The sequence below is a fragment of the Giraffa tippelskirchi genome, chromosome 5 (genome assembly GCF_054371585.1).
Source record: "Giraffa tippelskirchi isolate mGirTip1 chromosome 5, T2T-mGirTip1v1.2.pri, whole genome shotgun sequence".
Lineage (NCBI taxonomy): Eukaryota > Metazoa > Chordata > Mammalia > Artiodactyla > Giraffidae > Giraffa > Giraffa tippelskirchi.
The window spans coordinates 7921198-7948790 of NC_137279.1; the positions used below are offsets into that span (position 1 = coordinate 7921198).

At 46.2% G+C, this 27593-nt stretch overlaps 1 protein-coding gene and 1 long non-coding RNA gene across 7 annotated transcripts in view; both read left to right on the forward strand.

Moving 5' to 3' along the window:
• HHAT (hedgehog acyltransferase) overlaps positions 1–27593 on the forward strand; it is a 340025-nt gene that overhangs the window by 199569 nt on the left and 112863 nt on the right. The gene's annotated exons all lie outside the window — the stretch shown is intronic.
• On the forward strand, positions 18297–23358 carry LOC145506055 (uncharacterized). The gene is made up of 2 exons (XR_014053511.1): positions 18297–21023; positions 22608–23358. It is a non-coding gene; the product is annotated as an uncharacterized LOC145506055 (long non-coding RNA).

A 27593-nucleotide genomic window follows, 5' to 3' on the forward strand; every position in this document is an offset into this window, starting at 1 on the left:
AACTCATGTCCATCGAGTCAGTGATGCCATCCAGCCATCTCATCCTCTGTCGTCCCCTTCTCCTCCTGCCCTCAATCTTTCCCAGCATCAGGGTCTTTTCCAATGAGTCAGCTCTTTGCATGAGGTGGCCAAACTTTTAGAGTTTCAGCTTCAACATCAGTCCTTCCAGTGAACACCCAGGACTCATCTCCTTTAGGATGGACTGGTTGGATCTCCTTGCAGTCCAAGGGCCTCTCAAGAGTCTTCTGGTTATATATCTATAATTATGGCTGATTTGTGTTGTTGTATGGCAGAAATCACCAGAACATGGTAAAGCAAATTTCCCCCAATTAAAAATAAATTTAAAAAATAAATATAACTGTAACAATGTAATAGGCATCCACAATGGAGCCTAGGAAGGAAAACGAAAAAACATCCCAAAATAATTGACATGATTTTCTTTGGTGGGGCAGGAAGTGGTTTTTTTTTTCCTTTTCTCTCTCATATACATACATATACACACAGATGTTTGTATGTGTATGTTAGCTTCAGTGAGTGTTGATTTTTAAGTGAAAAGATAAACTTTATATTAAAAATTAGAAATAATACTGAGCAACATTTCCAAATAAAACCATAGTTATCATAGTGAGGTCATGCAGTCATATCTGACTCTTTGCGACCCTATGGACTGTAGCATACCAAGCTCCTCCATCCATGGGATTTTTCAGGCAAGAGTACTGGAGTGGGTTGCCATTCCCTTCTCCAGGGGATCTTCTCAACCCAGGGGTTGAACCCAGGTCTCTGACATGGCAGGCAGATGCTTTACTGTCTGAGCCACCAGGGAAGCCCATAGTAATGACTTACTAAAAACCTACTCCTTGTTGGGTACCATGTTTGGGCTTTTTATAGCCATGTCATCCTAAATCTTGTGAATCCAATAGACAGAATGTGGTTATTGCCATTTACTAGATGAGGAAATGCATGCTGTTAGAGGTTGAAGACTTGACAAAGTCTCACAGGCAGTAATTGACGGATCTGGGGATTTGAATCCGGATGCATTCTATTCGCCAAGTCCTCTCCCTAGCCCATTGCACTGCTTATTCACTTCTGAATAAGCCAGGGATTGAGATGGGACTTGGCAAGCTTGCATCATGGCGCTGGAATTAATCGCTCTGAAGAGGAATAGATGTTGGAGAGAATCCAGGTTTTTGAAGAAAGATTATTTAGAGAAACCACCAGGTATATGATGAGGAGCAAGTCATCTTTCTCCCCTCCGCTTGAAGCTTCAGTTTCTTTGTGAAGCTAGGGACTATGGTCATTCAGTCCCTTAAGCATCTTGGCACTCTTATGTTCTTGGGCTCATCTAAGCAAGTACACAGACCAAAGTTGGGCTCATTTCTTTGCCATTATTGATGTTTATTTTTGCTTTAGCAGGGATTTGAGATGGGAAGGAAAAACTGATGAGCAAAGTTGTAAAGCACAGGAGAGCTCAGTTAGAGAATATTGAAGTTAAAGTCTTAGAAAGTAGTACTAATCATGCAATACATAATCTGGGGTGAACAGTGATTTAAAAATATGGGATTACTTTTTCACCTGAGTTGTACATTTTAACGGAGAATTCTGATTTTTTCATTCTAAGCAGAATCACAACACACATTGCAGTACTGTCCTTAATGACAGAAGTTACAGACATCAGTTCAGTTCACTCAGTCATGTCTGACTGTTTCCAACCCCATGAACTGCAGCACACCAGACTTCCCTGTCCATCAGCAACTCTCGGAGCTTGCTCAAACTCATGTCCATTGAGTCAGTGATGCCATCCAACCATCTCATCCTCTGTTGTCCCCTTCTCCTCCTGCCTTCAGTCTTTCCCAGCATCAGGGTCTTTTCCAGTGAGTCAGTTCTTTGCATCAGGTGGCCAAAGTATTGGAGTTTCAGCTTCAGTCCTTCCAATGAGTATTCAGGACTGATCTCCTTTAGGATTGACAGGTTTGACCTCCTTGTAGTCCAAGGGACTCTCAAGAGTCTTCTCCAACACCATAGTTCAAAAGCATCAATTCTTCAGTGCTCAAATTTCTTTACGGTCCAACTCTCACATTCATACATGACTACTGGAAAAACCACAGCTTTGACTAGATGGACCTTTGTTGGCAAAGTAGTATCTCTGCTTTTTAATATGCTGTCATAGGTTTTCTTCCAAGGAGTAAGCATCTTTTAATTTCATGGCTGCAGTCACCATCTGCAGTGATTTTGGAGCCCAAGAAAATAAAGTATCTCACTGTTTCCATTGTTTACCCATCTGTTTGCCATGAGGTGATGGGACCAAATGCCATGATCTTAGTTTTCTGAATGTTGAGTTTTAACCAACTTTAACTCTCCTCTTTCACTTTCCTCAAGAGGCTCTTTAGTTCTTCTTTGCTTTCTGCCATAAGGGTGGTGTCATCTGCATATCTGAGGTTATTGATGTCTCTCCCAGCAATCTTGATTCCAGCTTGTGCTTCATCCAGCCCAGCATTTCACATGGTATACTCTGCATTTAAGCTAAATAGGGTGACAATATACAGCCTTGACGTACCCCTTTCCTGATTTGGAACCAGTCTGTTGTTCCATGTCCAGTCCTAACTGTTGCTTCCTGACCTGCATACAGGTTTCTCAAGAGACAGGTCAGATGGTCTGGTGTTCCTATCTCATTCAGAATTTTCCACAGTTTATTATGATCCACAGTCAAAGGCCTTGGCATAGTCAACAAAGCAGAAGTAGATGTTTTTCTGGAACTCGCTGGCTTTTTCTATGATCCAATGGATGACGGTAAGTTTAACTCTGGTTCCTGTGCCATTTCTAAATCCAGCTTGGACATCTGGAAGTTCACAGTTCACGTACTGTTGAAGCCTGGCTTGAAGAATTTTGACCATTAGTTTGCTAGCGTGTGAGATGAGTGCAATTGTGCAGAAGTTTGAGCCTTCTTTGGCATTGCCTTTCTTTGGGATTGGAATGAAAACTGACCTTTTCCAGTCCTGTGGCCACTGTTGAGTTTTCCAAATTTGCTGGCATATTGAATACAGGACTTTAACAGCATCTTCTTTTAGGATTTGTAATAGCTCAACTGGAATTCCATTACTTCCACTAGCTTTGTTCATAGTGGTGATTCCTAAGGCCCACTTGACTTCGCATTCCAGGATGTCTGGCTGTAGGTAAGTGATCACACCATCATGGTTATCTGGGTCATGAAGACCTTTTTTTGTGTAGTTCTTCTGTGTATTCTTGCCACCTCTTCTGCTTCTGTTAGGTCCATACCAGTTCTGTCCTTTATTGTGCCCATCTTTGCATGAAATGTTCCCTTGGTATCTCTAGTTTTCTTGAAGAGATCTCTAGTCTTTCCCATTCTGTTGTTTTCCACTATTTCTTTGCATTGATCATTGAGGAAGACTTTCTTATCTCTCCTTTCTATCCTTTGGAACTCTGCATTCAGATGGGTATATCTTTCCTTTTGTCCTTTGCCTTTAGCTTCTCTTCTTTTCTCAGCTATTTGTAAGGCCTCCTCAGACAACCATTCTGCCTTTTTACATTTCTTTTTCTTCGGAATGGCCTTGATCACTGCCTCCTGTACAGTGTCACAAACCTCCATCCATAGTTCTTCAGGCACTCTGTCTGTCAGATCTAATCCCTTGAATCTGTTTGTCACTGCCACTGTATAATCATAAGGGATTTGATTTAGGTCATACCTGAATGGTCTAGTGGTTTCCTCTGCTGTCTTAATTTCTGAATTTGGCAATAAGGAGTTCATGATCTGAGCCACAGTCATCTCCTGGTCTTGTTTTTACTGAATGTATAGAGCTTCTCCATCTTTGGCTGCAAAGAATGTAATAAGTCTGATCTTGGTGTTGACCATCTGGTTATGTCCATGTGTAGCTTCATCTCTTGTGTTGTTGGAAGAGGCTGTTTGCTATGTCCAGTGAGTTCTCTTGGCAAAACTCTGTTAGCCTTTGCCCTGCTTCATTTTGTATTTCAAGACGAAACTTGCCTGTTACTCCAGGTATTTCTTCATGTCCTACTTTTGTATTCCAGTCCCCTATAATGAAAAGGACATCTTTTTTGGATGTTCTAGATGGTCTTGTAGGTCTTCTTAGAACCATTCCACTTTAGCTTCTTTGGCATTAGTGGTTGGGGCATAGACTTGGATTACTGTGATATTGAATGGTTTGCCTTGGAAACGAAGAGATCTTTCTGTAATTCTTGAGATTTCACCCAAGTACTGCATTTTGGATTCTTGTTGATTATGAGGGCTACTCCATTTCTTCTAAAGGATAATGGTCATCTGAATTAAATTCGACCATTCCAGTCCATTTTAGTTCACTGATTCCTAAAATGTCGATGTTTGCTCTTGCCATCCCCTGTTTGACCACTTCCAATTTACCTTGATTCATGGACCTAACATTCCAGGTTCCTATGCAGTATTGTTCTTTACAGCATCAGATTTTATGTCCATCATCAGTTATATCCACAACTAGGCATTATTTTTGCTTTGGCTCTTTCTCTTAATTTTGTCTGGAGTTATTTCTACACTCTTCTCCAGTAGTATATTGGGCCCCTACTGACCTGGGGAGTTCATCTTTGAGTGTCATATATTTTTGCCTCTTCATACTGTTCGTGGGATTCTCAAGGCATAATACTGAAGTGTTTTGCCATTCCCTTCTCCAGTGGACTGTGTTTTGTCAAAACTCTCCACAATGACCCATCCATCTTGGGTGACCCTATATGTCATGGCTTATAGTTTCATTGAGTTAGGAAAGGTTGTGATCCATGTGATTGGTTTGATTAGTTTTCTGTGATTGTGGTTTTCATTCTGTCTGCCCTCTGACAGATAAGGATAAGAGGCTTATGGAGTCTTCCTGATGGGAGAGACTGACTGGGGGAATCTGGGTCTTGTTCTGATGGGCGTAGCCATGCTCAGTAAATCTTTAATCCAATTTTCTGTTGATGAGCAGGGCTGTATTCTCTCCCTGTTGTTTGACCTGAGACCAAACTATGGTAGGGGTAATGAAGACAATGGCGACCTCTTTCAAAATGTCTTGTGCATGCACTGTTGTATTCAGTGCCGCTGACCCTGCAGCAGCCCACTGTCAACCCACACCTCCGCCAAAGACTCCTGGATGCTCACAGGCCAGTCTGGGTCAGTCTCTTGTGGGGTCACTGCCCCTTTCTCCTGGGTCCTGGTGCACACAAGGTTTTGTTGTGCCCTCCAAGAGTCTGTTTCCCGGGTCGTGTGTAAGTTCTGTAATCAAATCCCACTGGCCTCCTAAGTCAAATTCCCTTGGGGTACTCAGTCCCTTTGTCAGATCCCCAGGTTGGGAAATGTATTGTGGGTCCTAGAACTTTCTTAACAGTGCAAGAATTTATTTGGTATAATTGTTCTGCAGTATGTGGGTCGTCTGCTCGGCAGTGGCTCTATGGTGGGGTTAATGGTGACCTTCTCACAGAGGGCTTATGCCACCCACTGTGTGACCCAGGTCTGCTGCACCCAGAGCCCCTGCCACTCCCCTCCTTTCTAAGTGGGCACCCACTGGTTTCTGGGACTGTTGGCTGTTGTTCAGTCGCTCACTTGTGTCTGACTCTTTGAGACCCCATGGACTACAGCACACCTGGCTTCCCTATCCTTCACCACCTCCCTGAGCTTGCTCAAACTCATGTCCATTGAGTCAGTAATGCCATCCAACCACCTCGTCCTATGTCGTCCCCTTCTTCTCCTGCCTTCAATCTTTCCCAGCATCAGGGTCTTTTCTAATGAGTCAGTCATCTCTATAATATTGGGGATGGGAGCCTTCATGGCTGTGCTTCTAAATTTTGACAGCCAGTTATTCTTATTCACCCTCGTTGGTGGTCTCTACCTATTTACAGTAATTGTTGATGCTTAGGGTCAAGGAGAGGCCTTAAGCACACCCTCCCTATAGACCCATCTTGACTCCAACTTTAGCTGAGCTTGCTTCATTTAATTCCAGAGAGCTTTCTGCATTTTCCCCCACAACATCCCTGCCTTGCCCTGGACTCTCCCAGCGTCCTTCCAGCAGCCTTGTGGCTTGGCCAGGTGAGAGTGATGAGGAACGTTCACATGAGCGAGGCAGATGGTTGAGAGCCGTGTCCTCAGGAGCCAAAATTGCACTGGCTCCCCCCCACCGCCTTTCTAAGTGTTTTGTATGTATTATTTCAGTTAAATCTCAGGACATCCTTTGGAAGCTGTAAAGTACTATTGACTCCACTTAAAGTTAGAAAGCTCAGATAGTGTCAGCAACTGTGCAAGGCTGAACAGCCAAACATTCACTTAAGTAGTTCAACTCCAGGACCTGAGTTCCTGGGTAATGTATATCAAGGCCACATGGAGGTGGTGGAAGGGTCCCTGAAGAGCAGCGTGTGTGTGGCTAGGGGTAAAGAGCTGCAGGGGTAGGTCTGTGCCTCTGAAGACGGCTTAGGGTCATCCCCTACGATTGGGATTTATGCAGTACTTGTGAACCCACGCACTGAAAAAACTACCCATTGCTCATAAAGATTGACTGTCCTCAAAAAGAATATCCATGTCCACAGGGAACTTCTGAGAGCTTACGTGGAATCGTCTGCATCCTGGTCTGAATGAGTCAGCCCAGGGTCCACGCAGCGTTCCAGGTCAGCCACATGGCTCTTCGGTGGACATCATCTTGGCTGCCAGGGGGGTCTGTCAGGGTTCATTCCAGTCGTTGCCCATAGTGCCCACGTGTCTGAACAGGGCAACTGACCAGTTGGTGGATTCATCTCGCTCTTTCCCCTCCCCGCTGAATGTCTTTCTGGATGTTTCTCTGCCTTTAGCCCTGCTTTTTGCATGGCAAAAAAAAAAAAGGTGAAATTCAAACCATTTCAAGAGGGGCAAGAGGAGAAACTGTCACTATTGATCAACATGGTGCCCTATTATAGCCCTTGACTATTCTGCTTTCCCATCTGCCAGACTCGCCTTCCTGGGGATGGGAAATAAACAGATGGGGGGGACTGGCTTCCCCCTGCCTAGACTCCTCTTGCTGTCACTGAGCTGTTAGCCTTGGATTACCAGAGTTATGGTTTTCCTGCTGGTATCATTGTATTTGAGAAACTCACCCTGATACCTCTCCAGTCCAGCAAAAGCATTCCTTTCTTTTACTATTTTTGCTGTTTCAGTGTTAGGTTTAGGAAATTAATAAAATTCTGAAACTGTTTTTGCTGCTTCAGTGTTTTATGTAAAAGAATCATATTGTTCTAAATCATACTTTGTATGTATTATAGAGGTATTGCATATATGTGTGTGTAATTATATATTTTTTATTTTTTTACATTTGCAGAAGGTGTAGGGGCTGTTCTTAGAGTTGGTTGCCAACAGAGGTGGTTTAATATGGCACTGTTCCTCACAGGCAGGCCTCATGGAGAAAATTCTGTTTACTTCACTGTAAAAATTGGAGTTAAGCAGAGGTTTTAATTTTCCTGTTCCAAGGTCTCTATAAAGCCTCAGTCCTCCTGAGAGAGGGAAGGCTCATTAGGCTCATTTAGTGAGACCCTGATCAGGAAATGACAAAGAAACCTTTTTAAAAAAGTAGATGTGTTTTGAAGGGAAAGAAAATTCAGCGTATTTCATAAAAGCAGGCTAACTAGAAGGATGGGGGAGAAGGTGAGAAGGAGGGTTAGCCTCATGAGTGGGATGGTTCTGCATGCTTTATCTAAAATACTGAAGGGCTTGCTTGAATAATCTCTCTTAACACTTCTAAACTCATGTTTTATGAATTATTATTTTATTTTTTTTGCTTCATTTAATTTGTTGTGAGGCCTGTCATCATTTCTTCATAGGATCCTTCCATTAACCTCCTTGCTATGTTCTGATTATTGCCTGCGTTCTTTTCCCTGTCAGTCCATCCTTTCCACTGTCTCATTACCTTCTCAGAACATGGATCAGGGTCTCCTTTGAAAGTTCCCCTGTGCCCACAGGATCAGAGGCCTGCCAATCAGAAGCTTTCATGTCAGACCCCAGCTCACCTTTTCAAATGTACTTCTTGACACCTGCTTTCCCCATCTTGCACTTAACCTTGGAGCTTCACCGGATGCTGGTCCAGAAGATGCTGTTGATGGATTTCCCCTTTGTGCGGTTGGGTTGCACATGGCCAATGAACTGTCTGTAACATTGAAGATCTGCCTGTTTTGTGGTCTGTGGCTCTCTCGAACACCAGACCCTGATGAAAGGACAGAGGAGGAAGTGGTCTGCACTCCCATCCCCTCTGTTGTCCACCACTGGTCCTAGGGCAGGATCCTTGCAAACTCCAGGCATCTCCCTGGAGAAGCTGTTAGTGTACACAGTCTTTGTGACTTTTGACCGTGTGGGTTCCTGTCCAGTGACCTTATCAAACATCTTTATCTGGGGAAAGACAGAGGGGTCTGACGGGCCTCCAGCGTGTCTTTCAGAGAAGATTGTGTCCTATTCACCTGGGTTTTTACCTGGGTTCAGGTCTCCTAGATGTGGCTCCCTCCTTGTTCATCCAAAACATATTTGTTAACTACAGCTTGTGACATTTCCCCAAGATCTGATCTCAAGAGTTGTTACTCAGTAAATGGTGCCATTGCTTCTCCTGCTACATGTACCAGACTGCAGGGGTCACGTCTGACATCTTGTCCTCACCTTCACGTGGGTCTATTACCAAGTCTGTGGATTATAAGTTCTTAACACCTCCCAGATTTGCCCACTGTCTCCAAATCTCCATTGCTACTCTCACCACTTGTCTGGACAACTGAAATAATTTCCTGTCTGAGCAACCTCCATTTATTGCCCCAGTCCATTCTCCATATTGTAATGAGAATAACTTTTTTGATACACGATTCTGATTATGGCATCCTTTGCTGTAACACCCCAGTGGTTTCCTTGCTTTGAGGATGAAGACAAAATTCTTGAACTGACCTGTAAAGACCAAAGAGACTTCTTTGCTTTGGCCTCTCACCCCTCTTACCCCTCCAGCCTGGTAAGCTACTGTGCATCCCTTGCTGTCTGCCCTTCAGCCTCATCAATTTTCTTTTAGTCCCTGCATGCACGCATCCCCTTCCTGCCACAGGGCATTTGCACAAGCTATCCCATTTGCTTAGAACACTATCTCTCTTTCACTTGCTTAATAAACTTTCACTTTGGAACTCAATTTAGGACTTCCCTGGTAGTCTAGTAGTTAAGACTCTGTTTCCACTGCACAGAGTTCAATCCCTAGAGGGAACCTAAGATGCCACATGGTGCAGCTAAAAAATTTAAAGGAAAAAATTCTTCAATTTAGTCATTACTTCTTCAGGAGAGCCTTCTCTGATCTTCAAGTCAAATCTTCCTATTATTTCTCGCTAAATAGTATGTTGTACTTCTTTGAGACCTTATTTCAGTTTTTCATTTATTTGTTAAATGGTTCAGTTGCTTTATTTTCCTGTTGGGCTGTAAGCTCCATTAAGGCAGGAAGCATGTCTGGTTTTGCTCATTATTGTATCACCAATACTTGGCTCAATACCTGGTACTTAATGGCTTTCTTTAAACGTTTGTTGAAGGCTACGAGGAAGGACATTTACCGTACACTTAGTTCATATTGTTTTCTCACTGAAACTCCTCTTTTTCCTCCTCCTACTTAAGGTTCGGTCTAGATGCCTGATCCTAGGTTTTACTATCCTGGCCCCCAGTAGCCTGAATTACTCTGTAATTCACCTGATGAGTTGAGCTAACATTGTCTCAGTGTCTGCTTTACCTGGCAACACGCTGCTCCTTGGGGGTGCAAAGACAGAAAAGATATGGTCCGTGACACAGAGTAGCCCATACTCACCAGACTGCAGTGTGACTGAGCGCTGTACTGAGTGATAACACAGAAAGACAGTGAGATACAGAAAAGGGAGCGTCAGCTCGGCCTGGGGAAGCCAGGGAGTGTTTCAGAGACCGACCCAAGGGCTGGGTGTGAAGATCTGAGCGTGATCTTGCTGAGCATGGTGGATGAGAGAAGAGGGAATTGTTGGCGAGAAAGGTGTGGGAGCCTAGTGTGTGTTTGGAGAGAATGAGGGGCAGTGTGGCTGGAGCAGAGGTGTCCGGCCATGTGGGGGCCTGTGGTTGTTACTGGCCAGGGTTTTTGGCCTCCTTAATTGACAGGAACTGATCAGAGGCCAGACGGGAAATTCAGGTTAGTCTTGATTGGATCCCCTGTTGCAGCCGTGGGGAGTGAGAACAAATAGCAGGCTCCCTTGCTCCCTCACTTTCCGAGGGGGAGCAAGCTGCTTCTTTCTAAGGGATGAAGGTAGGGGTGTGTCCCCGGGTTGGGCTGAAGGGTGGCTTGGGTGGTTTGCCCACCTCTCTTAGCTGGTGGTGTGTGCAGGGAGCATGCGTGGTACCCTGCATTTGCTCCAGACACCATAATTTTGCTCCCAGCTCCTCAGAAGTGGCAGCTGGGTTTTTGGTCTCTTTGAATCTTGTTGTCCATAATATGCCCCAACTGTGCACGCACAGTTATTTTTAGTCCCCTGTAGTTTCTTTGTATTTTGTTGCTCAAGGAGATGTTTGTCCGGGTGTAAGCACAGCAGAAATGTTTCCAGGCCCCAGCCTGTCTCATGGTGAAGGGGAGCCTTGAGGGTCAGGCCAGGGAACTGGGGCTGAATTCTACCCAAGCAGTGTGGAGCCCTTGCATGGCTTTAAATACAGAGTTAACAGGATCAGATCTGTATTTTATATTGATAGCCTCGTATCAGTATGGAGAGTGTGGCATCTGGTGGGAGCAAGGATGGCGGCATGGAGATAGGTGAGTGGGTTGTTGCCATGATCTGGGCCATAATGAAAAGGGCTTGAATCTTTGCCATGGAAGTGGGAGCGGGCAGAATGGAATTATCATTCCATGAGAGACATCATGAAAGTGGAAGAGACAGGACTTGATAATGAGTGAGTCTTGATGGGTAAGAATGAGGGGAGAGTGGAGTCAAGGATGGCTTAGGGCTTAGTTAAAATAAGGTGATAGATAACAATGCTTTGAACTGAGCTGGTCAAGCCTTCTCTGGACTCTTTCAAATGGTCCTCAGTGGCCTTTGTGGTCTGTAGGTAGCAGGTTGGGTTGAAATACAATACAGGAAATTAAATTTAATAGATTGCAAGGAAAAAAAAAAGAACTTTTTGATAATTTGAGCACAGCCTGAGCAGAAACTTGAACTGGTTTTCTATGAAAAAGTAAGGTGCCTGACTTGTTAATAGTATTAACAGGAAACAGCAGAGGACTGTGTGATCCTGTTAAGAATCTGGAATCTGGGCCCTAAGCTGTTCTCTTTCTAGCTGTGATGAGGGTACATTGGTTTTATTCTGTCATTAAGGCAAGTCCCAAGGGCCTCTGTTTAGCAACACTCCAATAACCTGGTTACTATTTTTATTTTCTGAACTTTTAGACCGCCACTGTGTACAGAACATTGAGTTGGGAGCTGTGAGGAATACGATCGACCTGAGAAAACCTCACTTCTTCTAAAGCCTCTGGTGACTCAGGCTCCCAGGTTTTCCTCCAGATAGCTTTATTTTGTCAGTCTGCCCAAGTCCCCCCAGGGACTGCAGAGCCTCCCTCAGGGACTCGTCTCCGCTGGCCCGCACCGGACCCGGGCTGTTTGGGCAGGTGTGTGACACTGCCCGGGTGCTGGTTCCTGTGTGTACGTGTGTGGAGAGCTCAGCAGATTGACTCTGAAGCTTTGACGGCTTGAAGAGTCACAGTGTGAAACTGTTCACGTAAAGAGAGTGTCACCAAGTGTGTGGGTTCAGGGGAGACGGGTGAGGCGGCTGCGTTTGTCCCCCTGTCTCACGTCCTGCTCTGCTCACTGTCCCCAGAAGCGAGGGGCCGCCCTCGGGAGTCACTGATGTCTTACTGGAATTCTTCCATCTGCTCGGTGCCCCCTCGGGGAACTAGGAGAACGCTCCCACAGACACCGCAGAAGGGGCCTGACCCAGTCACCCAGGCCAAGCGAGCCACCATGAAGTCAGGCCCGATCGTGGCCCGTGTGTGTCCCCAACCCAGGTGTGGTGGCAGACGGAGGCGGCGCGGGGCTTCTGGGGGCTCTGTTTGAGGAGATGTGACGTCAAGCTTAACACAGACAGTAGCTGCTTTGAAAGCCTATATCCCCAGAGCCTTCAACAAGGCCTAGAAAAGAGTAAATCTTTATTAGTTATTTGTAAGCTGAATGAGTGAACAAATGAATAAGAACAGATGAATGGATAAATCAAGGTCCAAGCCAAAGACCCAGAGGAGGAGGCAGGGGACTTCACGAACCAGTGATGCAGGTGGGTAGCAGGGCCTGGGGCCGGGCTACAGCTTGATGCCCAGGCCATATTCAGGGCTCTGGTTGTCCTAGGCGCACTGGGGAGCAGGTGACAGACCGTCCTAGACCCGCTCCCCAGGGCGAGGGTATGCAGTGCTTCACCACGGCCCTCTGCTTGGGCAGGGCCTCCCGGATGGTAGACAACCGTGAGGTGCTTAACATGGACTCTGGAGCCTGGCTCCCAGCTGTCAGTCTTGGCTCTGCCGCTTACTGCCCCAGGCAAGTAGGTTCTTAGAATGAAGGATCAGTGTTGAGCCACTGGCAGTGAGACCTTTCAGGGAATGTGTTTTGTTGTTTATATGCAAAGGATGGGCTGGCAGAATGCAGTCCTGTGATATTCAATTGCTGGTCCTCTAGGAAGTTCACGGTGCGCTGGCAGGGGTCCTGAAGTCGTGAAACTGTATGAAGAAGAGAGTGAGGAGGAGAATCCTGGCTCTGGTCAGTCCTCTGTGGTCATTTCGTGGGGAGCCGTCCATGCCCCTGCGGAGGGTGACAGTCAGAAACCCTGAGTGTTAAGTTCTCTATTAACTTGGGGCAGTTGTGGGCCAATTAGGCCTCATTTTTCTTCTCTTTAAATGGAACAGTGTAATACATGCCCTGTAAACTCTATGGCATTACTACAGCATAAAAGTGAAGAAGGGAATGGTTTGAAAATATTGATATCTATAGATGCATTTTTTTATTTTTGTTAAGTGGGATCCCACTCCTCACTTGCATTCTACCTTTTAAAACAGCATAGTTATCATGAATCCTGGGACACATGTACCAAAAGCTCATTAAGGCCAGCAAGGAGGTAATTTGTTGTCAGTCCGCACTCCCCATTGGCCATCCTTCCCATACGCTAACCTGATTCCCAGCGCAGACCTTGACATTGATTCCTCAAGTGCTTTATTCCCTACCTCTCATGATCTAAATGTGAATTTCCCTTCATGCCCAGCTGTGTCTCACGCTCTGCTCCAAAGCTGTTTGACTCTTCTAGCCACAAGGAGTCCTCTCTTTCCTGAATCCACAAATCAGCATTGCTGTATGCTTCAGCTGGTGTGGGCTTCTAACCACTTGGATATAGGAGCCACAGTTAACATGTGTACATCCAAATCAGTCCAGCAGGAAAAAGCGCTCTCAATCTTGAGACTGGAGTCTGCCTTTCACAATCTGTGTGTCCTTGTGTGAGTTACTTAAGCCCTCTGAACCTCAGTTTTCTCAGCTATGAAATGGTGGTACCAATACCTACTTGAGGATTAACTGATGCAAGCTGAAGAAGGGAATGGTTTGAAAATATTGATATCTATAAATGTGGTTTTTTATTAAGTTGGATCCCACTCCTCATTTTCACTCTATCTTTTAAAACAGCATAAATAGTTATCAATCCTGGGACACGTGTACCAAAGGCTCATTGGGGCCGACTAGGTGCAGCTTAAATGATGGAAAGCTCTGAGCACAGTGACGGGCGTGTGGTAGGCGTTCAGTAAATGCTGCTTCAATTCCCTTCTGCCCTGCTTGGAATGGCTTAGGGGGTTGGGGAGGAAAGGTAGAAAAGAGATATTTTTAACCCCACCGAAACCCAACATCTACTTCTCATTGGCTTGTCTCATCTTCAGAAGTGATGATTTCTCAACAGGAATGAGGATGTCTTCTGAAGACCAACGTGGCTCCGATGCCCACAGGCGGACTCAAGAATCCTGCCATTAGCCAGAGGGTGTGTTTCAGCAGAAGTCGTGGGTTCCTTGTATGCTGTGACACACACTCTACTGAAGGGCTTCCCTGGTGGCTCAGATGGTAAAGAATCTGATTGCAGTGCGGGAGACCTGGGTTCGATCCCTGGGTCGGGAAGATCCCCTGGAGAAAGGAATGGCAACCCACTCCAGTATTCTTGCCTGGAGAATTCCATGGACGGAGGAGTCTCGCAGGCTACAGTCCATGGGGTCGCAAAGAGTCGGACACGAGAGTGACTAACACTCGAGTGAACACATTAAGTGCCTGCAGAGGTTCTTGGTGTCGCCCTCCTGCAACCTCCAATGGAAGTGCCAGCCCTGAAGCAGGAGAAGCTTTGCCCTCCCCGCCCCTTCCCTGTTCCCATGACCAGCTGGAAGGAGGGCACCCAGCCCTCCTTGTCCCCATTCTGATAATTCTGCACTGTTTCAGAGACAGCTCAGCTTTAGCAATTCTGCTGAAAATTCTAACCCTGCTTAGAAGATTGGTAGTTTGTTTTTCTGATTGTGTTTCTGAGTAATCCCCCGGGAGAGGCAGCTGGGCTGTTGGCTTCCCAGACTAGCCGCCAGTGACTTTAAAGTGATGAATGCTTTCCCCTTTCATTATTCAAGATAAAACTTTAACATCACAAGGAACAACTTAATCAAAATGCCAGGAATCCTCTCGGTTATAAGAAATGTATTGGAACGATTCTTTTTTAATCTCAAGTCATAAAACCATTTTAAACTTTAAATGTCATGGCAGCGTTAATGAACGATTTATGGAGGGGAAAACAAATTGGTTTATCGGCTCCAGGGCTCCTCTGGTAACCGAGGTACCTTGAGAAGCCTTTGTCTTTGTAAAGAGACATGCAGACTTTGCAGAACGCCTGAGCTCCTGAAAGTTTTGTAGTGTTGAAGTTTTGGAAAGGCAAGCTAATTGTTTTAATTCACTGTCAAGGCCATTTCAGTTACGCCTGAACTCTGATTTTCTGCAAAGTGGCAAAACTGGACTTTGACAGGGGAACAGGCTGCTGTTATTGACAGTGGACTACAACGGGAAGAGTTCAGTTTCCTTTCTTCCTGTTTCATAATCCATGACCAGCGGTTAAAAAAAAATTAAAAGTTTGCAGTGACTTTGTTCCCTCAGCGTTACTGATTGTCTAGAGAACAGCTTTCCCCACGTGTGTATTCCTCGTGACAGCACTCTCGTTTTCTTTCTGTGGATAAACAGAGTCGTAAAGAATGAAGGTGGTCCACAGGGAAGCAGATGGTGGGAGTAAGTTGTGAGAGAACTCCTCCGGGCATTAGAATTTTCTGTTTAGATTCCTCTAAACCTCTCATAACTTGGAGTGCTTTGGGAGAAACTTTCATCTTTGACAAATAATGAGTGTTTTCCATGTTTAAAATGTAAATCCTTTAGACAGTGTATTTATCTCCTTCAGAGATGTTTTTCCCCAAAACCTGCCCATGCCCTGCACCTGACTGAGACAGTGAGTTATCTGTGACACAGACTCTCAGGTGGAGATTTGAGTGCGGATTCTTGTTTTGTCTTTTTTTTTCCCCCTTTGGGTTTTTTTTTTTTTTTTTTAAGTTGTAGAAGTATAGTTGATTTAGAATGTTATGTTAATTTCTTCTGTACAGCGAAGTGACTCAGATATATATTCTTTTCCTCATTCTTGTCCATTATGGTTTGTCACAGGATGGATAAACAACCGAGTCCTGCTGTACAGCACAGGAAACTATACTCAGTATCCGGAGTGCACGTTGTTTCTTGGGAAGTGCTAGCGCAGGACGCGTGTTTCAGCAAAGGGGAGACTGAGCTGCTGTCATTTGCACAGAGGCCTCCCTTAGTGAGCCCCATGGGTGGCCCTGGAGCTGGGATGCTCTTCCCAGCTGAGACAAATAGGCTAGACCTTTCCAACCATCTCCTTCTTGGGCAGTTGCTGGATGCAGCTGCCTCCAGGGAGTGGCCGGGCCCTTGGCAGCTCCCTTTGAGGGCCATTCCTGGAGAGAGAGTCCGCTCCCTACCATCAGTCAGAAAACCACGTAGACGTGCTGGTCTTGTGCTGTTGCCCTCAGGATCCTCTTAGAAAAGCCTTCCTCCCCTCTCCCTCCTCATGGGGTGATTCTTGTCCTCCCTTGTGCTTGGCCTCTGTGTGACCACGGCTGCCCCTCCCTGTCCCCCCTTCTCCCTCTCCCACCTCTTTGTTGGACCACGAGCTCCCTGAGGGCAGAAATGGGTCTCCTCCTCCATCTCTGGTGCCGGAGCTTACTGCAGTCCCTGGGCTCAGTAAGCGTGGGTTGAATGAGGGACTAAATGCAGTTACCCCTTATTGCAGTGACTGTGAACTATCTTTGCTTGTTCTGCAGTGTCTTTTTATTGCTACAGCAGACGGAAGGGCTGAGGAGCAGGGAGGAAGCTAGGTGGAGACCTGTGGGAGGTTGCCTGTCCTCAGTGGCTCCAGGGCTGCCCAGAAGGAAGCCATCAAGGCTGGCCTCTTGGCCCACAGCAAGAAGGGTCAAGTCCTGCGATGCTGGATCCCATGCTGAATTTTCTGGCTCCTGCTACCTGTCTTCCTCAGCTCTCAGCTGAAGCCCCCTCTCTGTACTCTGCCTTCGAGGCTCCCAGAGGGGTTGGGGCACAAAGAGGCTGCACAGCTTCCCCTTCCTCAGGAGCCATCCAGGAGAGAGGTGGGGCATTGTTTCTTCCATCGAGGGGCCTCTAAGATCATGCAGAAGATAGACACACCCCCATGCAGGCAGAGGAGACTTTTGACCCAAGAGCGTGAGCAGGGCCATAAGGCCCACACCTGTTGGCATTTTGGAGGGCAGCTTGCTTATCTGTGGGGTTTCACCGCCTCCTCCGGGTTCCGTCCTGTGCCTGCTACCCACTCACAGAGCATCCCACTGTGCTTTTCTCTGAGGCCAGGGTTAAACATCTTGATGTTCAGGACGGGCTTAGTCCCCTGAGGTGTGAGCTTACCAGATCACCTCTCTGTGGGCCTCGGTTTCTCCCTCTGAGGAAAGGACTGGGCTCAGAGCTGCTGGAGCCACACTCTGCTTCCCTCCCTCCCCCTCCCTCCCCCCTCCTCCCTCCCCACCCTTCACCCTGGGCCCTGGCTTCTCCTGATACTGGTGCTTATCCTCCTCGTTACTCCCCAGCTCCCTCCCACTCCTGTCTGGGGTTGACACATTATAAGAAATGGCCCTGAAGTTGTTTTCTTCCCTGGGTAAAATCTTCATCACTTAGATCTGTATTTTTATTGAAAGTTTCAAGAGGTGCAGGCTCCGTTTATGTTGTCATATATCACAGGCACAGAAAGCCTTGCAGTGAATGAGCGAGTGAAACCAAGGGCTGATGGGGTTTAGGAGCAGTGTGTGTGGAGGGGCAGGTGAGTGCCTGTGAGTGCAGGCAATTCAGTAGTAGTAGTAGTAACATTAATAGTAAAAGTAGTAGTAACAGTAGTAGTAATAGAGTAGTAGTGAAAACATAGGTGAATAATTTTAGGATGAGAGTGAAAGTGAAAGTTGCTCAGTTATGTCTGACACTCTGCTGACCGCATGGACTATACAGTCCATGGAGTTCTCCAGGCCAGAATATTGGAGTGGGTAGCCTTTCCCTTCTCCAGGGTATCTTCCCAACCCAGGGATTGAATCCAGGTCTCCGGCATTGCAATTGGATTCTTTACCAGCTGAGCCACCAGGGAAGCCCAAGAATACTGGACTTCTCTCCAGGGGATCTTCCTGACCCAGGAATCGAACTGGGGTCTCCTGCATTGGAGGCGGTTCCTTTACCGGCCGAGCTACCAGGGAAGCCCGTAATTGGCACAATTTGAGTTTTGTTCACTGCTGTATCCTCAGTAGCCTCTACCGTGTCTGTGATAATATAGGGGTATATGGTTTGGGCCTTGAAGGTTTGGGTTTGGGGACAAAGGCACCATTCTCTACCCCAAAACCAGGCCACCCCTCTCTGAGTCATGGGTCAGTCTGTGTGAGTTTGTGGAGGTGCTGTAAGCGTGTGTATCCTTGGAGTGCTGGGGAGGAAGGGGTAAGTTCCAGCTTAAGCCTATAAAGGTGCTGTGGTTGTTTAAGTGGGAAGACACCACCCCTAAACCATGGCCCGGAGAGTGAGGTTTCCTGGATTTCCTGTCTTTAGGGATGAATTTATACTCCCGTCTTCCTCAGAGTGCCCCATGTGATCAGTGGAGATCTGAGTGAAGGATGGGTAACTGGTGGAACGTGATGCCAAGCAAGGTTTTTCTTTTTATTCTGGGAAGCTGGTGAAGATCCACAGCTGGGACAGAAGGTAGTTGCTCCCACCTCCCCCACCCTTCTCAGTTCAGAGTGTGCTGCCAGGGTTTATTGAAAGTCCTGAGGCAGAGAAGCAGCCCTACAAGCCGCGTCCCACCACCCACCCGCCAACATTAAGGGACTGGAGAGAGGAAGGGAGGTGAGCGGAGGTGAGGTGTTCATAAATAGAGGCTCTTTATTTCCTCCATCCCCCACTCCTGCGGGAAGGAGAAGGTGTATTTCCCCTCTGTGATGCTAGGAGAGGAGGACCCCAAGAAAATAACTGATAAAGTTTGAGAGTGCCGCCAACTCTTCCCCTTCAGTTAACTTGGGACTAGTGATTACCTCTGCAAGTTGTTGAGCCACCAGGTTTGCAAAATCCCAAAGCTGCTGTGGTTTAGAGACGGGCTCAGGGGAGAAATGGAGGGTTTGGAACGGGTGTGCCTTCCAACTGTCGGCTCTGTGGCCACAGGGCAAGGCTAGTGTACCTGAGCTTCATGTCTGTTGGATGGACCTCCTGGAAGGTGGCTGGACTTGAGTCATCTTGCTGGCATCTTCTCTTCTGCCTTTCTCCTGCTTTTCCTTGCAAAAATAGCTGTCCACCAGATAACGGCTCCCAGAAGCAAGCGGATGTGGTCTGTCTGTCTCTCTGAGAGACCAGAGGGTGAGTGGGAAGTCTAAGGTGAACTCTGAGTGCACATCTCACACCCAGATGCTGGAGGAGGGGGTCCCTGCTAAGAACCAAGAAAAGCTGACCACAAAAGACTGGTGTTTAGGACACACGGCCGCAGGGAAAAACTAACCCCCTGCCGGTTTGGAGAAGCAGGAACAGCCCACAGAAAGGGGACTGCCTCGTTATTACCGTAATCACTCCCCTGAGAAGGGCTCTCTCTTCACCTGTTCCTCCCGTGACCCTACCCTGACACTGGAAGTGAAGCACATGCCAGGGTAGAAGAAACGTGCCTAAGAACCCACTTCCCCTTCTCTCTCAGCTGGGAGAGCACTCAGCAATTCCTGCCTCTGCTGGGGGCACAGGAAGGAGATGACTTTCAATTCACGTTTGAGATGGGAGTCGTAGGTCGCGTGATCTGGGAGTGGCGCTGAACAGGGGGAGTTCCTGGGAGGGTAGAGATGACAGTGAATAGCCGGGGCTGTCAGGGAATTGTCAGAGAGACCATTGGTAAACCACTGTCAGAACACGTCCTCTGGTTCTTTGTTTTCAGAGGGGAGTTTGTGCTATTTCACACCACCCAGTCTTTTCACGTGTCATCCTTAATAATCATCAGATACCAGGACTCGGCAGCATGGAGTGATCACACACGAGGGTTGAAACCTTCAGAGGCTCGCCGCCAAACCAGCTGAACTAAGGGCCTAAGCCTCGTGTGTGTTTGACAGTCAGGGACAGAAATGCTCATTGGGTGCCGTGGAAACCTAGTGATAAAGTCTGCGCTGGTGGCCTTATTAGTATGCATGTGTGTGGACTCCAATCAGATAAGGGGCCGGGAAATGTTATTAAACCCTGCAAGGAGAAGTGGGCCAGCTGAGCCTGATTAGTATTGATTGGAATTTCTTCCCACCAGTTAATCTGCTTATTACTGTCGATGTTTGGAGTCCCTGTTTTCATAGGAGCATCCATCTTTGCTCGTTTTCTCTTTCACCCTTCCTTCCACCTGATTTTTTTTTTTTTTTGCAGTGACAGTTTTCATTTGAGAAAGTAGTTTGTGAGTGAGGACTCAGCACTGTAGTCTGCAGAGAATTTGGTCTTTTAACTCTCTTGCTCCTCTTCTCCCTGACCTTGTCTTTTTTTCCCCTTATTTTATTGAAGTATAGTTGATTTACAATGTTGTGTTAATTTCTACTGTACATCAAAGGGATTCAGTTATATACACACACACACACACATATGTTCTTTTCCAATATGATTTGTCACAAGATGTTGAATATAGTTCCCTGTACTATCCAGTGGGACCCCGCTGTTTATCCATCCTATATATGATAGTTTGAATCTAATCCCAACCCGTCTCTCCCTTCCCCTTCCTGTCGCCCCACCTTGGCAAACACAAGTCTGTTCTCTGTGTGTGTGAGTCTGTTTCTCTTCTGTAGATAAGTTCATTTGTGTCATAGTTTAGATTCCACATATAAGTGATATCATATGGCATTTATCTTTCTCTTCCTGACTTACTTCCCTAGAGTATGATGATCTCTAGGTCCATTCATGTTGCTGCAGATGACATTATTTCATTCTTTTTTTTTTCTTTAATGACTGAGTAGTATTCTATTGTAGATATGTACCATATCTGCTTTATCCATTCATCTGTCAATGCACATTGAGGGTGCTTCCATGTCTTGGCTATTGTAAATAGTGCTAAGGTGAACATTGGGCAACCTGCATATTTTCAGACTATAGATTTTTCTGGATAGATGCCCAGAATTCCTACCACCACCACCCTGTCTTTTCTCTGCTAGTCCGGAGCTCTCAGGAGGGGCATGAGGATAGAGTGGCCTGGGGAGGGGGCAGCAGCTGCAAGTCACAGTGCCACCAAGCACCTCCTCATGTCGCAGCCTTCAGAGGGAGTTTCCTCTCAAGTGGCATCTTTCTCGTAGTTTTCTTAAAATAAGTAACCCCCCTAAACTTTCTATAATTTGACTCCATCTTTGCTAAAATCCATTCGTCCGTCATGCACATTGAGGGTGCTTCCATGTGGCTCAGTTGCTTCCCATGTGGCTCAGCTGGTGAAGAATCCTCCCGCACTGAGGGAGACCTGGGTTCGATCCCTGGGTTGGGAAGATCCCCTGGAGAAGGAAATAGCAACCCATTCCAGTATTCTTGCCCGGAAAATCCCACGGACAGAGGAGCCTGACAGGGTTCATGGGATCACAAAGAGTTGGACACGACTGAGCGACTTCACTTCACTTCACTTTTGCTAAAATGGCCATGTCCTTCTTATCACTGCATGCCTTATCTAGGGTCACCCCTAGACACTGTTAAGTGTATGAATATGTGGAAGCATCCAGTCCCATCCTGTTTCCCACTTCTCCCCACTGTGATGCTGGGGGCTGCCCCCCCTTCTGTCTTGCCAACACGTGGTGCCCCTTCCTCTCATCGCCTCCCTACCCCTGCACATCCTCTCCTTCCACTTAGACACATGTAGACCACCCTGTGGGCCCCAAAGCAGTCCAGAGCCTGACACGATAGCTCTGCTTTTGTGCCCACGTTAGACTGATTGCTGTTTGGCCGATGTTGTTGATTAGCTCTTTGAGTTGAAAACTGGAACTGAAGAGACCAAGACTGTGGGATCTCACTTCATGTTATTTGCCCCCAAAGAGCAACTCGTTGACCACAGATTTTACCCCTAAACTGGCCAGTCACTCGCAAATGGGTATAATTTGTTCTAGGAGAGTAAGTATATCAGACTTATCATGATTCAGTACCACCTAAAAACAGCTCGAAGTCCATGACCTCCTGCAGGCCCAGACAAGCATGTCATCTTTTTACATGGGGAAGGGGGCAGCATCGTGGCTGCAGAGGCAGGGGACCCAACGCTCGTGAGGTTTCCTGTAGACTGTGCTGGTTGTGGCCCACACTCAGTCCTTACCCCTGAGTGTGTTGAAGGAGTGTGGAGAAAGCCCAGTGACACCAAAGACTTGTAGATGACAAAGAGACCTCAGGAAGAGAGGCTATGTTTTCTTCAAAGTAGATAGTTCATTGAAGGAATAAAATACATTGTGTTATTAATTGACACTTAGCAAATTGCTGGATAAATGATTCAGAAAGAAGGTCTTTCTTATGAGTCAGGGGCTGGTTCATTGCAGTGAATACCCCTGCAAGTGTCAGAGGTTCCTTGGATGACAGATGAATCCCAAGTGAGCCCGCTTCCCCACCCTGCCTTTTCAACCGCACAACCCCTGGTTTGGAGAGTTGAAAAGTTTTGTGATCTTGGCAGTGTAACGATCATAACGCAGTCACATTTCTGAATGAATGTCTCCTGCTTGGGTGGTAGATATCAGAGGGCCGGTTATTTGTTGGCTGCTGTCAGAGAAGTGGGTGGGGTGGTAGCCGATTATTTGGGTGAACAGGAGTTTGTAGGCAGAGCAGGCCAGGTGACACTGTCCACGTGAGCTTTCAGACACGTTTCCTAGAGCGGCCAGAAGAGCAGTCTTCCCACTTGGCCTTCAACTGTGTCTTGGGCAAGTGTTTACGCTTCGCATGGACCTGGGTCTGCAAGGATTTTTTCCTTCAGCTTGGGCGATGACAATGGTTGATTCCCCTTTGTATTTGGGAGTAATACTATATCGAGGGCTTCCTTGGTGGCTCAGTCGGTAAAGAATCTGCCTGCAATGCAGGAGATGTGGGTTCAATCCTGGATCGGGAAGATCCCTTGGAAAAGGAAATGGCAACCCACTCCAGTATTCTTGCCTGGAGAATCCCCGTGGACAGAGGAGCCTGGTGGGCTGCAATCCACGGGGTCGCAAAGAGTCGGACACGACTGAGCGACTAAGCATAGCAATATTACAGAAAGAATCAAGGTAATGGGAACTTTAGCTGAAGGCCGATGACTTTGTTTTGCAGAGTGCCATAGTCAGAGTTCTCCTACCTGCATGACCCTGCGTTTATTTCTCTTGTTCCTTTACTTGAACACAAAGGATGCATTTGTCTCAAAGGTCAGACATTTGCCTCTGCCAGGACTTGCCTCTGGGTCTGTGTATCTGTTTCTGTTGGCTTGAGTGGTTTGTAATGTTTAGTGATTATGGTGGGAGAATTGCTAGGAAAAAAGAATAGGGAAGGGAGAGAGCTGTCTGGCATTAGGAAAAGGAGTTAGTAATTTTTCTTGCTGCTTCCGGTTAGTTTTGAGGTATTCCCGGTTGAAAGGGCTTACATGTTTTGGCAAAGTGAGGAGGGAAAATACTTTCTTTTCTGTGTGGCTGAACAATATCTGCTCTTTTCTTCATAGCTGCAGAGCAGCTCTGTAGGTAAGAGGTTCTTTGCAGGATTAGATGTCTATAGGTTGGGGTCAGATGGTTGGTATGTGGCTTACTAGGATATCCTTAGGAAAGATGCCCAAAGAAATTGAAATGGAAGGCTACATTCTGTCTTGGCCTCAGATTAGTTGCAAGGATGAGGAGTGTATAAGATACTTCCTTGGCTGAAAGTAGTGAGGAGCCTGCATCTGTAAAGTTTCTGTTTATTTCATAAGGATGCCCGGTAGTAACTCATGAATGGGATAACATCTAACTTGGAAGACTCCTCTTCAGCCAGTTCATTTTTAGTCAGTTGATAGAAATCCACCTGCATTGTAGAAGATCTGGATTCGATTCTTGGGTCAGGAAGATCCCCTGAGAAGGGAATGGCTACTCACTCCAGTATTTTTGCCTGGAGAGTTCCATAGAGGAAGCCTGTCCGTGGGCTATAGTCCATGGGGTCGCAAAGGGTTGGACATAACTGAGCAACTAACACTTTCACTTTCAGTTGATAGGAATTTTCTGAGCATTTGCTGTGTGCTTTGCACTGTAATGGCTGTCGTAGGAAATGAAGACTTATAGGCATGATTTGTGCACTCAAGAAGTGTATCTCCTTGTTCAAGATACAGATTAGCATATAGGAAAGAGTAGTGATGGATTTCCCTCATGGTCCAGTGGTTAGGATTCTGCACTTCCATTGCTGGAGGCTCAGGCTCAATCCTTGGTCAGGGAACTAAGACCCCACAAACTGGGCAGCGTGGCAAAAAAAAAAAAAAAAAAACGATGCCAGGAAAGAGAGTAGTTCATAACAGTATGTCATCTATGCATGCACGCATGCTAAATCACTTTAGTCGTGTCTGACTCTTTGTGACCCCATGGACTATAGCCCACTGGCTTCCTCTATCCATGGGATTTTCCAGGTAAGAATACTGGAATGGGTTGCCATACCCTTCTCCAGGGGATCTTCCTGACCCAGGGATTGAACCCTTGTCTCCTGTGGCACCTGCATTGCAGGCAGATTCTTTACCGCTGAGCCATCAGGGAAGCCCCATGTCGTCTATAGTGCGATTCTAAATTACGTCATCAGACTCAGTCCTGCTTTATTTTTTCACAGAAAGTATTATTAATCTTGTTAATAAAAGTGTAATCAAAATTATTATGTATCAAAGTATATCACCTATTCATTTGTTTACCTTTTTAAGTGTCCTCCACTAGAATCCTTCATGAGAGCAAAGGCCCTATCTCTCTTTTCACAATTTTAGATAATTTAATCTCTGTCTGCCTGGCCCATATTCGACACTCAATAAATTATCTGTTGAATCAAAGGAGTGGACTCTAAGTGCTAGAGGAGCAGTTTGCCAGAAAAGTTCGATTTAGTGAAGCAGGATTTAGTAATACTTTTGATCTTTACTTCCCTTGAGCACATAGTACTCTGCGTCCATTGTATATAGCTTTTAGCTCACTTCACAGAGTTCCAGAGAAGGCAATGGCACCCCATTCCAGTACTCTTGCCTGGAGAATCCCATGGGCGGAGGAGCCTGGTGGGCTGCAGTCCACGGGGTCGCTAAGAGTCGGACACAACTGAGCGACTTCACTTTCACTTTTCACTTTCATGCATTGGAGAAGGAAATGGCAACTCACTCCAGTGTTTTTGCCTGGAGAATCCCAGGGACGGGGGAGCCCGGTGGGCTGCCATCTATGGGATCGCACAGAGTAGGACACGACTGAAGCGACTTAGCAGCAGCAGCACAGAGTTAACGCTGATGTTCAGAGTAGTAGAGCTGGGGATTTGTATCCAGGCCTCTCTGGCCCCTAAACCCCCATCTTCCTGCCACATGATGCTGCCATCCACAAAAATGGCCACGTCTTCCCTCCTTCCCCGCAAAGGTCCGGGAGACCACAGGTCAGAGACAGAGATGTGCTCGACCAGGATGTAAGTTGGTTGCCAGGCTGTGCTGGCTGCTCTGCCGTGACTTATATAGATGCTGTTCCTTCTTTCGACCATTTAGTCATTTTGCTACCCAAGAAAATTCAGGCCTTTTTTTGTGATAAAGTTGAAACAATGTTTTCCCGACTCCATAGCTAATTATCTGAGAAATTATAGCATTTCTCCCTAGAAATATTTCTAATGAGGCCGAGAATCTGATTAGTCTGGAATAATTTGGGTAGTGAGTGGTCAGGAGAGCTAGCTCTTTGGTCCACTATGACATTAGAAGTTCCCACAAGGCTGTTTGGTGGGACCCAATGTTTGTTTCTCTTGGTTTGACCACCTCATAGCTCTGTAAAATGTTCCTGTACTTTCCTGTCTCATGAACCTTAAACTCATGTGAAAATGGGGGTGTTCAGTCCTCCAGTTTCTCTCTGGCACCATTCTAAGGACCAAGCCCCACCTTTGGGTTGGTATTTAGTTCTTGAAGATTAAATTTAGTTCTTGCTTATTCTCTTTTGGAAATGTGAACAAAGGAAAAAAAAAGGTGAGAGTGTATCTAACATCTTGGCTTGCTCATGTATCATATCATATCATAGCTGTCTCTTGCCTCTCTCATACTTTGTTGGTTTTTCCCAAATGGGATTATTCTGAGACATGTTTGTGATGTGGAGCACTTAACTGTAATTTAGAAAGAGCCAGTGGCGAGGGGACAGCAGTGGCATCATTGGGTAGCATGAGCAGAGGGCAGCGTGGTGGATCCACTTTTTCCTTTTTCTTTTTTGGTTTTGAAGGCTTGCAGATTAAGAAATGCTACACTGTGAGCTGTACTGACCGTGGAGTTGGAAGGAAGCTATCTCAGCCCACTCGGGCTCCTGCAGCAGCATACTGTAGACTGGGTGGATTGTAAACAGCAGAGACTTATTTCTTCCAGTTCTGGAGGCTGAAAGCCTGAGGTTCAGGTGGTGCCAGCATGGTCAGGTTCGGGGTGGGCAGCCCTTCAAATTGCAGATTGCTGGCTTCTTACTATGTCCTTGTATGGTGGAAAGGGCAAAAAAGCTTCCTTTTGTAAGGGCACTAATCCCATTCCTGAGGGCTCCACCCTCATCACCTAAACACCTCCCAAATACCACCTCCTAATACCATCACATTGGGGGTTAGGCTTCAACATAAATTTAGGGAAGAGACAGATCAATCCATTGCAGAAGTTAATGATTACCGAGGGCAGATTCTCTACAAGATTCTTTCATATGGCTTTTCTCAAAGAAAGAATTGAGAGAGATGGTGACATGACCACCTTCTTTCCTAGTTTAAATACAGACAAACTTGCCAGCCTCTAGTCCCCAGCTGAGGTTTGGGGCAAGCCCTGTGGAACCAGGTAATTTCTTTCCTGGCCTATGCTCTTTTGAGTTTTGTTATGGCCTCTGGGTGATCATGGACTACTTTTGGGGGCAGAGAGAGGGGCTATTGGTTTAGTCATAAAGAGTTTATAGGATTGAAAGTAAGACTACTCATGATTTTGAAATACGAGCAAGGCATTTAACCATTGTGTACTCATCTTGCATAAATTTTGCATAAATGAGTTATAGGTGAAGCGGTTAAGCTATGAGTTAACATGGTATGGTGACAAGATGTCAGTTTCAGAGATAGTTCTGAGTCCAAGTCTACACTCATTAAACTCACTCCAGATGAGTTTTCCTCATCTGGAAAATAGGGAGTTTTTAACTAACCTGAAAGGCTTAAATGTGGCAAGTGCCCAGCCAGGTGGCTGGCATATAGAAGGCGATGGACGAATGTCCATTCTTACCCCTCTTTCAGAGCTGTTCACACTGCCTTATACTGCCGTCTCTTTCAATGTTTGTTTTGTCTGTCACTCAGGTTGTCAATTCCATGGAGGCCTCTCGTGTGCTTTTATTTCTCATTGTGCCCACTACAGTGCCTGATACCTACAAGCCACCTAATAAATCCTTAATGAAGGTTCAGTTACAGACGGTGGAACGAGAGCTCTCTGGTGCTGTGACATTTTCATGGAGACACTGTTGTAGTGTGTGTATCTCAAGCACTTACCCCAGTGCCTTGCCTGGTGCATAGTGGGTGCCCAAAGTAGGGAATGAATGAATGAAGAGACAGAGATTAACTGAATATGATGAGCTTCATCATATTAAATAAATCAGCCACTACAGAGCACAGGCATTACAGGGACTAATGAAGCCTTAATTACAGGATTACAGCTCACAAATATCATGCAATAAGCCAGTTCAATTTTAGGTAGCTGTTAAACACTTAGGAGATTGGGAATTTACTGCTATTTCTAGAACACCCTTTAGTGTAAAATATACTAGCCATACAAATCATGTAAACACTAATTAGAAAGGGTACTTGGCAATAATGTGTGTTTTTTCTAATCTGAATTGTTG